Below are 13529 nucleotides of genomic sequence, written 5' to 3' on the forward strand. Positions count from 1 at the left end.
GCAAAAGGCAGGGGTTGCTGCTAGATCTTTTCTCCATATATTTGATTTTACAGACTATTGGAGCCATTTGGGGGGATTATGTGAAGGGGAAGGGTGGAGAGGCAAGTGCTTCCAAGGATCATTTTTCATCCTTACTCACTCCTTAGAATGAGTCCAATACCTGGCTACAATTTGCTAGTAAGCTGTCTAAAGCATAATAAAACTTGACTTTTGTACACAAATTCTTTTGGGAACCATCCAGCTTCTCTTGTTTCTAGATCCTAGTAATGACTTAGTTGGTTTCCTGGGTAACTGGACTCGGCCACTAGGTAACTTTTTAGATAGCAAACACGACAACAGACCAGGCTGCCAGAAATCTAGAACCTCCTCTTGTCATATCTAGAAAAGGAACTCCACCAAAACAGTATTTGGGGACCTTTTGTGACTTAGCTTTTGTAACTGAACTTTCACAGAAATAGAGCTGGGAAGAGAAGTAGAGCGTAGTCCCTTGTACTGGTGTGTATTTGTAGCAATATCATTTTCACAGATCTTACAAGTAAGAAAGCCAACTTTTCTTTTACTCTAGATCTACTTAATAATCTTGGTGCTACAAATTTAAATGCCCGGTGCTGACCTATTCTTCATGAGTGGTGTCGGGGACTGGAATTGGCCACCCCAAGATATGTCTCTTTGGCATGAGGATCGTTTGGGGCTGGTTACTTTCAATAAACTGCAGACAGGAAGGCAACACTGAGGGGTGGAGTTTGCTTGCCCTTTGTTGGGAAACATTTACATTGTAAAGGAAATCTCCATCTGTAAAGGTGTCTCCCTCTCTGTACCAGGAAGGAGGGATGACCTTATCTCTAGAAACTCTTATCAATGCAGAAGGCAAGGACTTAAATCTGCATAATAATCTTATTCCTGTTTACTGTGCTTGTCTGGTAACCTCCTGTAACTGACTCCCCCCACCCCCAACACCTTCCTTTGTCTTTAGCTGAAGATGATATTTAAGGTGGTGGCTTCAGCCATTTTGGTGAGTTGCTCAGCTTTCCTGAGCCTCTCCCATGTATACATGTTATAAAGTTTTGTTTAATTTTCTCCTGTTAGTCTGTCTCATGTGAATTTAATTCGTTCTCCAGCCAGAAGAACCCACAGTGGGTAGAGGACATGTCTTCCTCCCCTACAGTAGCACCAAAATGTTACAAAACTATTCTATAATCCCAAAGGGGTATTTTAGACAAAAACATACCATTTGGTGGCCCTAATGATTGGTATTGAATTAAAGGAACAAAAGTCTACTGGCTATGTAAAGGAGGAAAAAAATGCAAGTCCAGGCATTAGTAAGGAAAGATTTTGTTAAAGGGGACAATTGCAATAAGGAGATGCCCAAAGTCTAAGCCAGACTGTCCCAGAGACGGGGTGGGCAAGCAAAACTTTTGTATATGGAAAAGGGGATTGGTGACTATGGAAAGAGGAAGAAGGGTGCTAAAAACAATGCTAGTGCGGGGGGAAGGGAGAGGGTGCCAATGTTACAGGTGGCCAGGCATGTGAGACGGGATGTGGGCCTGAGATGAAGCAGACATGTTACAGTGCAGGAAGTTCATATTGAATTCAGGACCTGGCCTAAAGTTAAGTCAAGCACAAAGTGTGATCAGCCTTGTCAGTCCATTCTCTTGTTCAAGACAGGCTGAGAGAGGCTATCCTTAACAACTCAGGGAAAAAAGACATTTGAAGTGGGGGATGGTGAGTGAATTAGTCCTCAGAGTTTTCTTGGTGATGTTGCTCCTAGAGGACCCGTTGAACCATCCGTCGGGAGTTCTGACAAAAGTCAGTTGTTTCAACATCCTACAGATCAGGCAGCTGAGAGTGGGGTGCCTAAAATGAAAAAGAGGGATATCAATATAAAAGGTCATATTAAAGTAAAAGCCAGGAATTGAATCCTGAGGGTATTCCGTCCAGTGGATTCCAATAGATAGTGGGTGAAAATCTTTTGATTACGCAGCACTGCTTGTTTCTTGAAGCTAGGATGTGGATGCTCTTGGTGATGCCATCCACAGTCTTGGTTATCTTTTGTATAAGGGCCTGCGTGACCCAGGCATTTTGCCAGACTTCCTTAGCAGCCCAGACATCATCTTGTCCAGGTTTTCACATTTCCCCTCTTGAACTCTCTCTGTCACTCACTTCTTTTCCAGGGATTTCACTCCCAAATAAACTTATATATAAACCTGACTAACAAATGCAGTAGGATATATTGGAGTATATGAGGAAGCCATTCCGTATAAACCTAATTGGGCCTGACCTTGTTTTTCCAAAAGGGCCTGACGTGGCTGTTGAGCATGCATTTTATATCTGCTTTAAGCATTTGCTATGTCCCCAAAACAAGAACAAATGGCCTTGAGATAAAGACGCAACTTCCCCCACATTAGCCTTTCCTTAAGGATAAGCATCCCTCCCTAGGCTAGGAACTGACTGCTGAGCTCACCTGTGACCACCCAGCTCGAGACAGCAGACCAGCCATCCTGCTGTGTCCCCCAAGACAGCTGATCTACTACCTGTTGTGTCCGTCAATCACTGTGCTGTGCTGACAGGGCGATGTAGTGACTACTATAAAAGGGACTTGTCAATCACATGTGAAACATTCTCTTCGAAGGTGTGTAATCACTCTGTACATCCCCCTTCTTTGGTGCCCTCCCTTCCTGTGGGAAGGAAGGCCCTGGGCTAAGCTAGTCCTCAGATCTGGCTCAGAATAAATTCACCCCAATTTTCATTTATAGATTGGTTATGGATTATTTTCATTGACAAAACTTTGCTTCAAGTTCTGCTTTCAGAGAACCCAGGCTAGACAATTCACTTATTTCATTTAAGCATATTCTCAAACAATTTTCTAATAGAGGAGGTGTGAGAGATGCAATTCCTTGCATGTCTGAAAATGCTTCTCTTCTACTCCACACTTGATTTTGTTTGGCTGGATGTAAAATTGTGGGTTAAAAGTAATTTCCCCTCAGCTTCGAAGGAACTATGTAGTTTTCTTTTCTTTTCCCGTAATCTTAACAAATGTTCTGAATCTGAAACCAACCTGATTTGCATCCTTTGCAGGGCGTCTTTTTCCCCTTCTCTCCCTCCCCTCTAGATGCTTTGAGAAGCTTCTCTTTATTCTTAGGTTTCTGCAACTTCATAATGATATGTCTAGATATGGGTCTTTTAATTTCTTGTTCTGGAAAATTGGTGGACCCTTTTAATCTGGAGACGTGATCTTTAACATCCAAGAAAATCTCTCATCTTTATTCTTTAATGTTTTCTTGCCCTTGGTTTTCTCTTTTAAGAAGTCTTTTTTTTCATTAGAAGTTGTACCTCCTAGATTAATCTTCTATTTCTTTTTCTTTCTTTCTTTGAGGAAGATTAGCCTTGAGCTGACGTTTGCCACCAATCCTCCTCTTTTTGCTGAGGAAGACTGGCCCTGAGCTAACGTCCATGCCCATCTTCCTCTACTTTATATGTGGTACACCTGCCACAGCATGGCCTGATAAGCGGTGCGTAGGTCCACGGCTGGGATCCAAACCAGCGAACCCTGAGCCACCAAAGCGGAACAAGCGAACTTAACCACTGCACCACCAGGCCAGCCCTAATCTTCTATTTCTCTTATCCTTCTCTCATATGTTATGATTCCTTGTCTTTGTTCTACCTCCTGAGATTCATATGAATTTGTCTTCTACTCTTGCATTGAACTCATTAAAAATTTGGCAAGTATTTTTATATCCAATAGGTCATTGTTGGCTTCTGATGGGGTTCCTTTTTTTTTTTTTTAATAGCATCCTGTTATTATCTTATCTTGATCATTCTCTTTTATCTTGCAGGCTTTTTTTCAGATGTCTGGTTATCTTTGTCATCTGTTTGTATTTAAGAATAAGACCACAAAAACCTGATCTGGGAGCTTTGGGTACATGCACTGGGTTTATTTATTTGCATTTTACTTTGATGTGGCCAAATGCAAACATCTCTTCCCTAGGGTCAATACATGTTAATGGCTATTCTTGGTCCTGGCTCAGACGCGTGGGCCTCAACTTCCCTGTCCCAGAGACAGCTAGAGGAGGTGGATTGGGCCAAAGGTGACTTCTTCAAATGGGATAGAGGTAATGTTAGGCCTAGCACGTGACCAGGACTCAGATGTTTTGCGGTTCCTTTTCACCACCCTCCACTCCCACTACTCTTACCCATTGAAGAAGAATCTTTATCTCTGGTCTTGCTCTCTCAAAGCTATTCCATCAGAAGAGAGTGGCTTATCAATCTTTGGCTTATTTCTCCCAATACCTAGTTTCAGGGATAAGGGTCTATCATTAGCTGAATGAACACAATCACAGACAAAAGTTTAGGAAATGTTCTCTATCTTCTCTAATTCCTAGCTTTGCCTAGGAGGGGCCCTCTCCAGTATTTTGCTCATCACATGGTTGATGCTCCATAAGTGTTCTTTTGTCAATGACTATTGGGCTGGAGATGCTTAATTCATCCATCTTAATGGTCAAGATTCATCCTAGAGACTGGAGTTGTACTTCTTATGCAGACAACATTACGCAAACAATAGAGAGATTGTATTTATAGAGGTTGAGAAGTAGGTAGAACCTCTTGCTGAGTATTTGGAAGATCGAAAAGACAGTTACTAGAAACCCCGCAGACTTCTCTCTGTTCTTGGTTCTGAAATGATAGAGTAAATAAATCCACAAAATGTTTATAGAGCCTTATTTATAAAAGTCAAAAAAATCGGGAACAGCATGAATGTCTAAAGCTAGAGGAATAGTTAGTGGATAAATATTATGTAGTCTCTAAAATGTTGCCTATGCAAAAAACTATATGCTTATACAGAGAAATAAAGACTAAAAAGAAGCATAAGGAAGTAAAAATGGTTTCTGGGTTGGGATGCTTGGCTGTATGAGTGAAATTTAAATTATTTTCTTTTTTATGATGCTCTAAGCTTGTTCTGTTATAAATACTGAAGGCTTAGCCTTTATCTCTCTCCTACACTTGGCAAAGTTGTTGACAGCCTGCAAACCTTAGCTCCAAAACAGCAGACAGAAACCACAAGCAGGGGATGTGGGCTGGTTTGAGGCTTGGCTGTAGGCTCCAAACTGTGGGCGAAATGACAGTTCTGAGCTCTTTCTCTCCTCCCCAAACTTCATTCTTAGAAAAAGTGAAATTATTATTTAGAGTTCCCATGCTACAAAGGGAATATGAGGGACCAGCCTGGTGGCATAGCGGTTAAGTTAGTGCTCTCTGTTTTGCTGGCCCGGGGTTCACCGGTTCAGATCTGGAGTGCCGATCTAGCACCACTCATGAAGCCATGCTGTGGCAGGTGTCCCACACATAAAATAGAGGGAGACGGGCAGGGATGTTATCTCAGGGCCAATCTTCCTCAGCAACAAGAGGAGGATTGGTGGCGGATGTTAGCTCAGGGCTAATCTTCCTTAAAAAAAGGAAAAAACAAAGGGAAATATTGTCTTGGTTTCCACCCAGAAGTCTGCTAATTTGGTCAGCTGACAGGAGAAGTTCCCTGGGTGAATTGGAATGGGCACTTTGTGGATCTTTGGTCCTCTCCTCCTTCTGTCTCTCCCCCAGGCACCATCTTTCCCTTCTTTCAGGTACAGAAATGCCCTGGTTAATCCTGGTCCTCCAGGCTTACATAGAAATTTAAAAAGCATCTTATCAAGTTCCATGAAAACTCTGTTGAGATATTTGTTGGGATCAAACTGAACTTTCAGATCGATTTGGGGAGAATTGACATCTTTGCAATCTTCTCTGTAGAGGTTGTGGAGACCTTCTGGTATATTTATTCCTGGAGACTTGATACTCTTTGATACAATTGTATTATTTTAATTTTTAATTATATTTGCTAGTCGTTTGCTGCTGATATATAGAACTACAAGTGACTTTGGTGATCTTTTATCTATAACTAGCTATAAAAATTTCTGGCAATATATATGTACATTTATTTGGGTTTATTTTCAAATAATGGCATTTTTATGTCCTCCTTTCCAGTCCTTATATCTTAATATCCTGTTTTCTTTGTCATATTGTACTGGCTAGAATCTCCAACACCAAATTGAATAAAAGTGGTCTTGTGTACTTTTACTGATTTCAGAGGAATGCTTCCAAAGTTTTCCCATCTAGGATGAGGTCTCTCTAGATGTTTTTAAAAAATAGGTACTCTTTATCAGGTTGAAGATTTTCTCTTTTATTCTTTATTTTTCCAGTTTTATTGAGATATAATTGACATCCAGCACTGTATACGTTTTAGGTGTCCACCACAATGATTTGACTTACATATATTGTGAAATGATTACCACAATAATTTTAGTTAGCATCCATCATCTCATACACATACAAAAAAACAAAGAAAAAAGAAAATATTTTTTTCCTTGTGATGAGGACTTCAGGATCTACTCTCTTACGATTTCCATACGCACCGTACAGCAGTGGTACCTGCAGTCATCAGGCTGCACATTACGCCCCGTGGAAGTTTATGCCTTTTGACCACCTTCATCTCATTCCCCCTGCCTCCTCTGGTAACCACAAATCTGATCTCTTTTCTGTGAGTTTGTTTTTTTGTTCTTTGTTTTGTTTTGTTTTCAGATTCTACATATAAGTAAGATCATACAATATTTGTCTTTCTCTGACGTATTTCGTTTAGCATAATGCCCTCCATGTGATCCACGTTGTCATAAATGGCAGGATTTCCTCCTTTTTTATGGCTGAATAATATTCAATTGCATATGTATTCCACAATTTCCTTATCCATTCATCTGTCGATGGACACTGGGATTGTTTCCATGTCTTGGCTATTATAAATAATGCTGCTATGAACATGGAGATGCAGATATCAATTCAATATACCGTTTTTGTTTCCTTCAGATATATTACTATAAGAGAATTGCTGGCTCATATGGGGGTTCTATTTTTAACTTTTTGAGGAGCCTCCATACTGTTTTCCATGGTGGCTGTACCAGTTTACAATCCCATCAACAGTACACAGGCGTTCCCTTTTCTCCACATCCTAACCAGTGCTTGTTATCCCTTGTCTTTCGGATGCTAACCATTCTAACAGATGTGAGGTGATATCTCATTGTGGTTTTCTGCATTTCCCTAATGATTAGTGATGTTGAGCACCTTTTCATGTACCTGTTGGCCATTTGTATATCTTCTTTGGAAAAATGTCTACTCAGGTCCTTTACCCATTTCTCAATTGGATTATTTGGTTTTTTGTTATTGAGTTGTATGAGTTCTTTATGTATTTTGGGTATAACCCCTTATCAGATATATGGTTTGCAAATATTTTTTCCCATTCTATAGGTTGTCTTTTCATTTTGTTGATCTTCTTTTTTATTCTTAATTTTCTATGAGTTCTTATTGTGATTGAGTTGAATTTTTACCAAAATATTTTTCTGAATCATTTCACGTGATAATGTTTTTTTCTGTTTTAATCAGTTAATACTATGATTTGTATTTGTGGATTTTCTCCACAAATTAAACTAGCTTTTCATACCTGAGTTAAATTCAACTGAGTAATGCTGTGATTGCTTTTTATACCCTCTTAGATTAGATTTGCTAATATTTTAAGATTTTTTTTGCGTTCATATTCATGAATAGAACAGGCTAGTAATTTTCCTCTCTCGAAATGTCTTCTGATTTGGTATACCATGAATATACATCCATTCTCCTGTTGCGGGGCATCTGTTTAGTTCCAGGATTTTGTTGCTGTAAACATTCTTAGAATCTTGGTAAATACCTAGGAATATAATTGCTTTGTCTTAAGACACATGATGTTCAATTTAATAAGATAATGATCGTATTTTGACATTTTCTGTTGATTACTTTTACATTGGTCATCATTTTTCTTAATATCCAAAAGATTACTTGTTACTTTTTAAAAAATTAATATTTTGTTCTTTAGAACAGTGTTCAATTTACAGAAAAATTGAGCAGATAGTGGAGTTCTCATATGCCCTCTGCACAAAATTTCTCCTATTATGAAAATCGTACGTTAGTATGATACATTTGTTACAAGTAATGAACCAACATTGAAACATTATTGTTAACTAAAGTCTGTAGTTTATCCTGATTTCCCCATTTTTACCTAACAATCCTTTTTCGCTCTGGGATCCCATCCAGGTTGCCACAGTGCAATCCTTAGGATTCCTTTGGCCATGGCACTTTCTCAGACTGTCCTTGTTTTTGATTACCTTGACAGTTTTGAAGAGTCTTAATTAGTTATGTTGTAGAATGCCCCTGTCCCTCTCTGTCTCTGGCAATTTTCTTTGCTCTGAAGTCTACTTTATTTGATATTAGTATAGTTATTACTACCTTTTTTCAACTAATGTTTTCACGGTAAATCTTTTCCACCCTTTTACTTTGAACCTGTGTATATTGTGATTTTTGGAGTGAGTTTCTTTTATAGACAGGATATAGTTGAAGCATCGTTTTTAACCCATTCTGCCAATTTCTGTCTTTCAATTGGTATTTTAAAATCATTTGATGTAGTTAGTGGTATGTTAGGACTTAAGCCTGCCATTTTATCTCTTGTTTCCTGTTTTTTCACTCTGTTTTTGATATCTGTTTTCTTTTTTCTGCCTTCCTATGGGTTGCTTCCATTTTTATTTATCTATAGTGTTTTTGAGTGTCTATCTCCTTTTTTTTTTTTTTTTTTTGGTAAGGAAGATTGGCCCTGAGCTAACATCTGTTGCCAATCTTCCTCTTTTTGCCTGAGGAAGATTGTCACTGAGTTAACATCTGTGCCAATCTTCCTCTATTTTTCGTAGGTGACACACTGCCACAGCATGGCTTGATGAGCAGCGTATAGGTCCACACCCGAGATCCAAATCCATGAAACCACAGGCTACAGAAGTGGAGCATTTGAACTTAACCACTATGCCACCAGGCAGGCCTCTTGAGTGTATATCTTTGTATAGCTTTTTTAGTAATTGCTCTAGATATTACCTACATATGTATATGTATAACTTATCACCATGTCCTGGTGTCATCACTTTTCTAGTTTGAGTAAAATGTGGAAATGTTACCTCCCATTACATCCCTTTACCCTCTCCCATTTACAACATAATTATCTTACATATTTCTTCTGTATGCATTTAGGACCATATCAGACAGTATTAGAATTTTTGCTGCAACTATCAAACGTAATTTAGAAAACTCAAGAAGAGAAGGAAAATTTTTCTTTATTCACCTGTATTTTTGCTTACCACGTTTCTTCTTTCTTTATGATGTTACAAAATTCCTTCTTTTATTGTTTCCCTTCCGTTTGGAGAATTTCCTTTAGCCATTCCTTTAGGTAGGTCTGCTGGAGACAAATTATCGTCATTTTCCTGCATCTATGAATGTCTTGGTTTCTCCTTAATTCCCAAGGATATTTTCACTGGAATAGAACTCTGGGTTGACAATTCTTCTCTTTCAGCACTTGAAAAATGTTGTGACACTTTTTTCCAGCCTCCACGGTTTCTGAAGAGAAATCTGCTGTCATTCTAATTGTATTCCCCTATGGGTAACATGGCATTTCTTTCCTATCAAAGAGATAGTCACTGCTATTTTCAAGATTTTGTGTTTAGTTTTCAGAAGTTTGACTTTATTGTGTCTTGGTGTGGATTTCTTTGGGTTTATCCTATTTCATGTTTCCTCAGCTTCCTGACTCTGTAGGTTTACATCTCATGTCAAACTTGGGAAATTTTCAGTCATTGTGGCTTCAAGTGCTGTTTCTCCCCACCATCTTTCTCCTCTCCTGGGACTCTATGACGCGAATGGTACCTCTTTGCCACAGTCCCACAGGTCTCTGAGGCTATGTTGTTTTTTAGTCCAGTCTTTTTCTTACTGTTTTTCAGATTGGGTAATTTATGATGCTCTATTTTCCAGTTCACTGTTTCTTTCCCTGTCCTCTCCACTCTGCTGTTGAGCCCATCCACTGAGTGTTTTTTATTTCAACCACTCTGCTTTTCAGTTTTAAATTTCGACTTAGTTCTTCTCTATATCTTTTATTTCTTTGCTGAAACATTCTATTTTTTCACCTTTTTCCAGTGTGTTCATAATTGCTCTTTAAAGCATTTTTTCCTCTTTTTTCTCTTTTTCGGAGGAAGATTAGCCCTGAGCTAACATCTGCCAATCCTCCTCGTTTTTGCTGAGGAAGATTGGCCCTGAGCTAACATCTGTGCCCGTCTTCCTCTATTTTATGTGTGGGACGCCTGCCACAGCATGGTTTGGTAAGCGGTGCATAGGTAGGAGTGGTGTGTAGGTCCCGCACCCGGGATCTGAACTGGCAAAGCCTGGGCTGCCAAAGAGGAATGTGCGAACTTAACCGCTGCGCCACCAGGCTGGCCCCTCATTAAAGCATTTTTATGATGGCTCCTTTAAAATCTTTGTCAGATAATTCTAACTTCTCTGTCATCTCAATGTTGGTATCTATGGATTGTCTTTTTCATTCAGTTTGAGATCTTCCTGGTTCTTGATATGTGTTATGGACTGGATGTTTGTATTTCCCCAAAATTCATGTGTTGAAGTTCTAACCACCAATGCGATGGTACTTGGAGATGGGGCCTTTGTGAAGTAATTAGGATTAGATGAGTTCATGAGGGTGGGGCCCTGGCCCCCTGAGATTAGTGCCCTTATAAGAAGAGACCTCAGAGAACTTGCTCTCTCTCCCCTGATGTGAGCACAGAGGAAAGGCTATGTGAGAATACAGCATGAAGGTGGTCATCTACAAGACAGGAAGAGAGCTCCCACCAGGAGTTAAACTGCTTGGCAACTTGATCTTGAACTTCCCAGCCTACAGAACTTTAAGGAATAAATTTCTGTTGTTTAGGCCACCCAGTCTATGGGATTTTGTCATGGCAGCCTGAGCTGACTCATACAGTATGACAAGTGATTTTTCTATTTAAACCTAGAAATTTGGGTATCATGTTATGAGACTCTGGATCGTATTTAAACCTTCTTTTTCAACTGTTTGTCTGTTTTTGTGACAATGCTCCAGCAGGGGAAGGCTTGTGCCATCTCCTCATTACTGCCAGATAGGGGTAGAGTGCAAGTTTCCCACCCAGCCTCTGCTGGCTATGAGGGCACCTCATTACTGCAGGGTAGGAGTGGAAGTCCAGGCTCCCCATGTGGTCTGTAGTGACATCACAGTGGGGAGGGAGCCCCGTTTCCACCAGACAGGATGAAAGTCCCAGCTCCCTACTCAGTCTTCTTTGCCGTCACCTTCACAGGGGGGTTGGGGTGCCTCATTACAGGTGAGGGTAGAAGTCTCCACTCCTTGCTTGGCCTTTGCTGGCATCAGTGGTGACGGGGCCACGTTTGGTGTTTGGCTGTAGTACAGCAGTTATAATTTAATAGTTTTCTATCTTTTTATGTTGTCCCTTTCTTGGTCCTTTGGCTAGAAAGGACAGGCTTTTGTTGGGGCTCTTTTTTGTCTGTACTTGCTGGCATTTCCAAATTCTTGGCCTCTTCAGCTTCCATTCTGGGACAGATAAGGCAAAAAGGAGCTGTAGGAAACACATCACTGTGTCATTTCTTAGGTCCCAAAGTCCTGTCTGGTCTGATTCTTTCTCTCCATCTTTCAAAGTCTTATATTTGTTTTATATATAATTTTCAGAGTTTTCAGTTGTGCTTACCAGAAGGAATAGAGAAAATATATCTACTTCATCTTCCCAGAAGTGGAAGTCCAATATATTGAGTTTTTAATTTCAATTTATTTTATGATTTTATTTCTAGAAAGACTGTATTTTTTCTTTTTCAAATCTGTTTGGTAATTATTTATAGTTTCTTATTTCCTACGTGTACGTTTAAAGATTTTCTGTTATTTATTTAAACTTTTGGAACATACTGTTGTATCAACTCTGATAATTCCATTTTTGGAATTTCTTCTGAATCTATTTCTGCTGCTATTTCACTGGTTCTTGCCCATGGTATATTATTTCTTTGTATAGTTAATTATTTTTCATGGTGAGTTGATTATTTTCCATTGAATTTTATGTGTGGAACTTTAAAATGATTTTTTATTGAAATATAACTACTTCAGTAAAGTGCAGAAATCTGAAGCTCAGTGAATTTTTACTTATGTATACACCTGTGGAACTATAACCGAGATCAAGATATAGAGCATGTCTGGTATCCCAAAATAGTCCCTGTGCCACCTCCCAATCAGTTCCTATACTAACAATAATCACTATTCTGATCTCTACACTATATATTAGTTTTGCCTATTTTTGAATTTCATATAATTGGAATCATATCTTATGTACTTTTTATACGTCTGGCTTCTTTTACTTAACATTATGTATTTGAGATTAATGTTTTTCATGTATCAGTAGTTCGTTATTTCTCATAACTGTTTAATGTTTCATATATTTTTATATATACACATATATATTCTTTAAATATACTCTATAGTTCCTTTGTCAAGTAATGCGTCTTGCAAATATTTTCTCCCAATACATATTTTGCCTTTTTACTCTCTTAATGGTGTCTTTTGATGAACAGAAGTTCTTAACTTTAATGAAACCCAATTTATCAATCTTTTATGTTCTGTTTAAGAAATCTGTTTCATCTGTATTTTCTTCTAGAAGCTTGATTGCTTTGTTTTAGCTTCGACATTTAAGTCTATGATCCCTCCTAAATCACTTTTTGAGTGTTGTGGAGAAGAAGGCAAGGTTCACTTTTTCCAACGTGTTTATTCAATCAACCCATTTATTTAAAAGACCTCTGATAAACTGAAATGGAGCCTTTGTCATAAATCCCACACATAATACATGTGTTTGTCTGTTTCTGGGCTCTCCATTCAATTTTTTTGGTTGACTTGTTCTGTTTTTGTTCTTGTTCTTGTTGTTCCTGGAGGAGCAGTAAAAAGTTGTATAAAGGAAAAATGGATAAAGTCCTCCCCTCTCTCCCTCCAAAGTAACCACATCACCACCCTGGGAGGCATTTATCTTTCCTCCATGCTCTTATAAACATGCATGCTCGTACACAGTGTGCATTGAAGAAGAAGTTTTAATGACATGGAGAGATGTTTACTTGTAAAGTGAAGAGAGTAGGGTATAAATTTTTATGTACCCAACTGCATAATAATAATAATAATAACTAAACAATGATAATATTAACTAATAGACAGCTCTTGTCACGTAACAGATGCTCTTCTAAGCACTTTACATATATTAACTCAATCTACACAACAGCCTTAAAGCACAGGGGAAATTTTTGCTCCTATTTTACAGATGATGAAACAGAGGCACAGAGAAGGTGGGATTGCCCAGCGTCCCACAATCAATATGTAGGGGAGCTAGAATTCAAGCCAGGCTGTCTGTTTCCAGAGTCCAAGTAACTAAAAATGGTTTAGAACGAGACACATGAAAACCTGTGGTTACGTCTGTCAGTTAGGATTTGGTTATTTATCCCTTGCTTGCTCCCCTTCACCCTGCTGACCATTAGGGGCAAGTTCTTTCCCAGCCTCCAGGCCTTTTCATTCCGATAGACAATTTCTCCCCAACTCACTGCTCAATTAACTGCTATTC

The 13529-nt window shown here is 38.9% G+C and overlaps 1 long non-coding RNA gene across 1 annotated transcript in view; it reads left to right on the forward strand.

The window, feature by feature from the left end:
• LOC111774343 (uncharacterized) overlaps positions 1-13529 on the forward strand; it is a 44949-nt gene that overhangs the window by 6388 nt on the left and 25032 nt on the right. The gene's annotated exons all lie outside the window — the stretch shown is intronic.

Source organism: Equus caballus, chromosome 7 (assembly GCF_041296265.1).
Source record: "Equus caballus isolate H_3958 breed thoroughbred chromosome 7, TB-T2T, whole genome shotgun sequence".
NCBI classification, from domain to species: domain Eukaryota; kingdom Metazoa; phylum Chordata; class Mammalia; order Perissodactyla; family Equidae; genus Equus; species Equus caballus.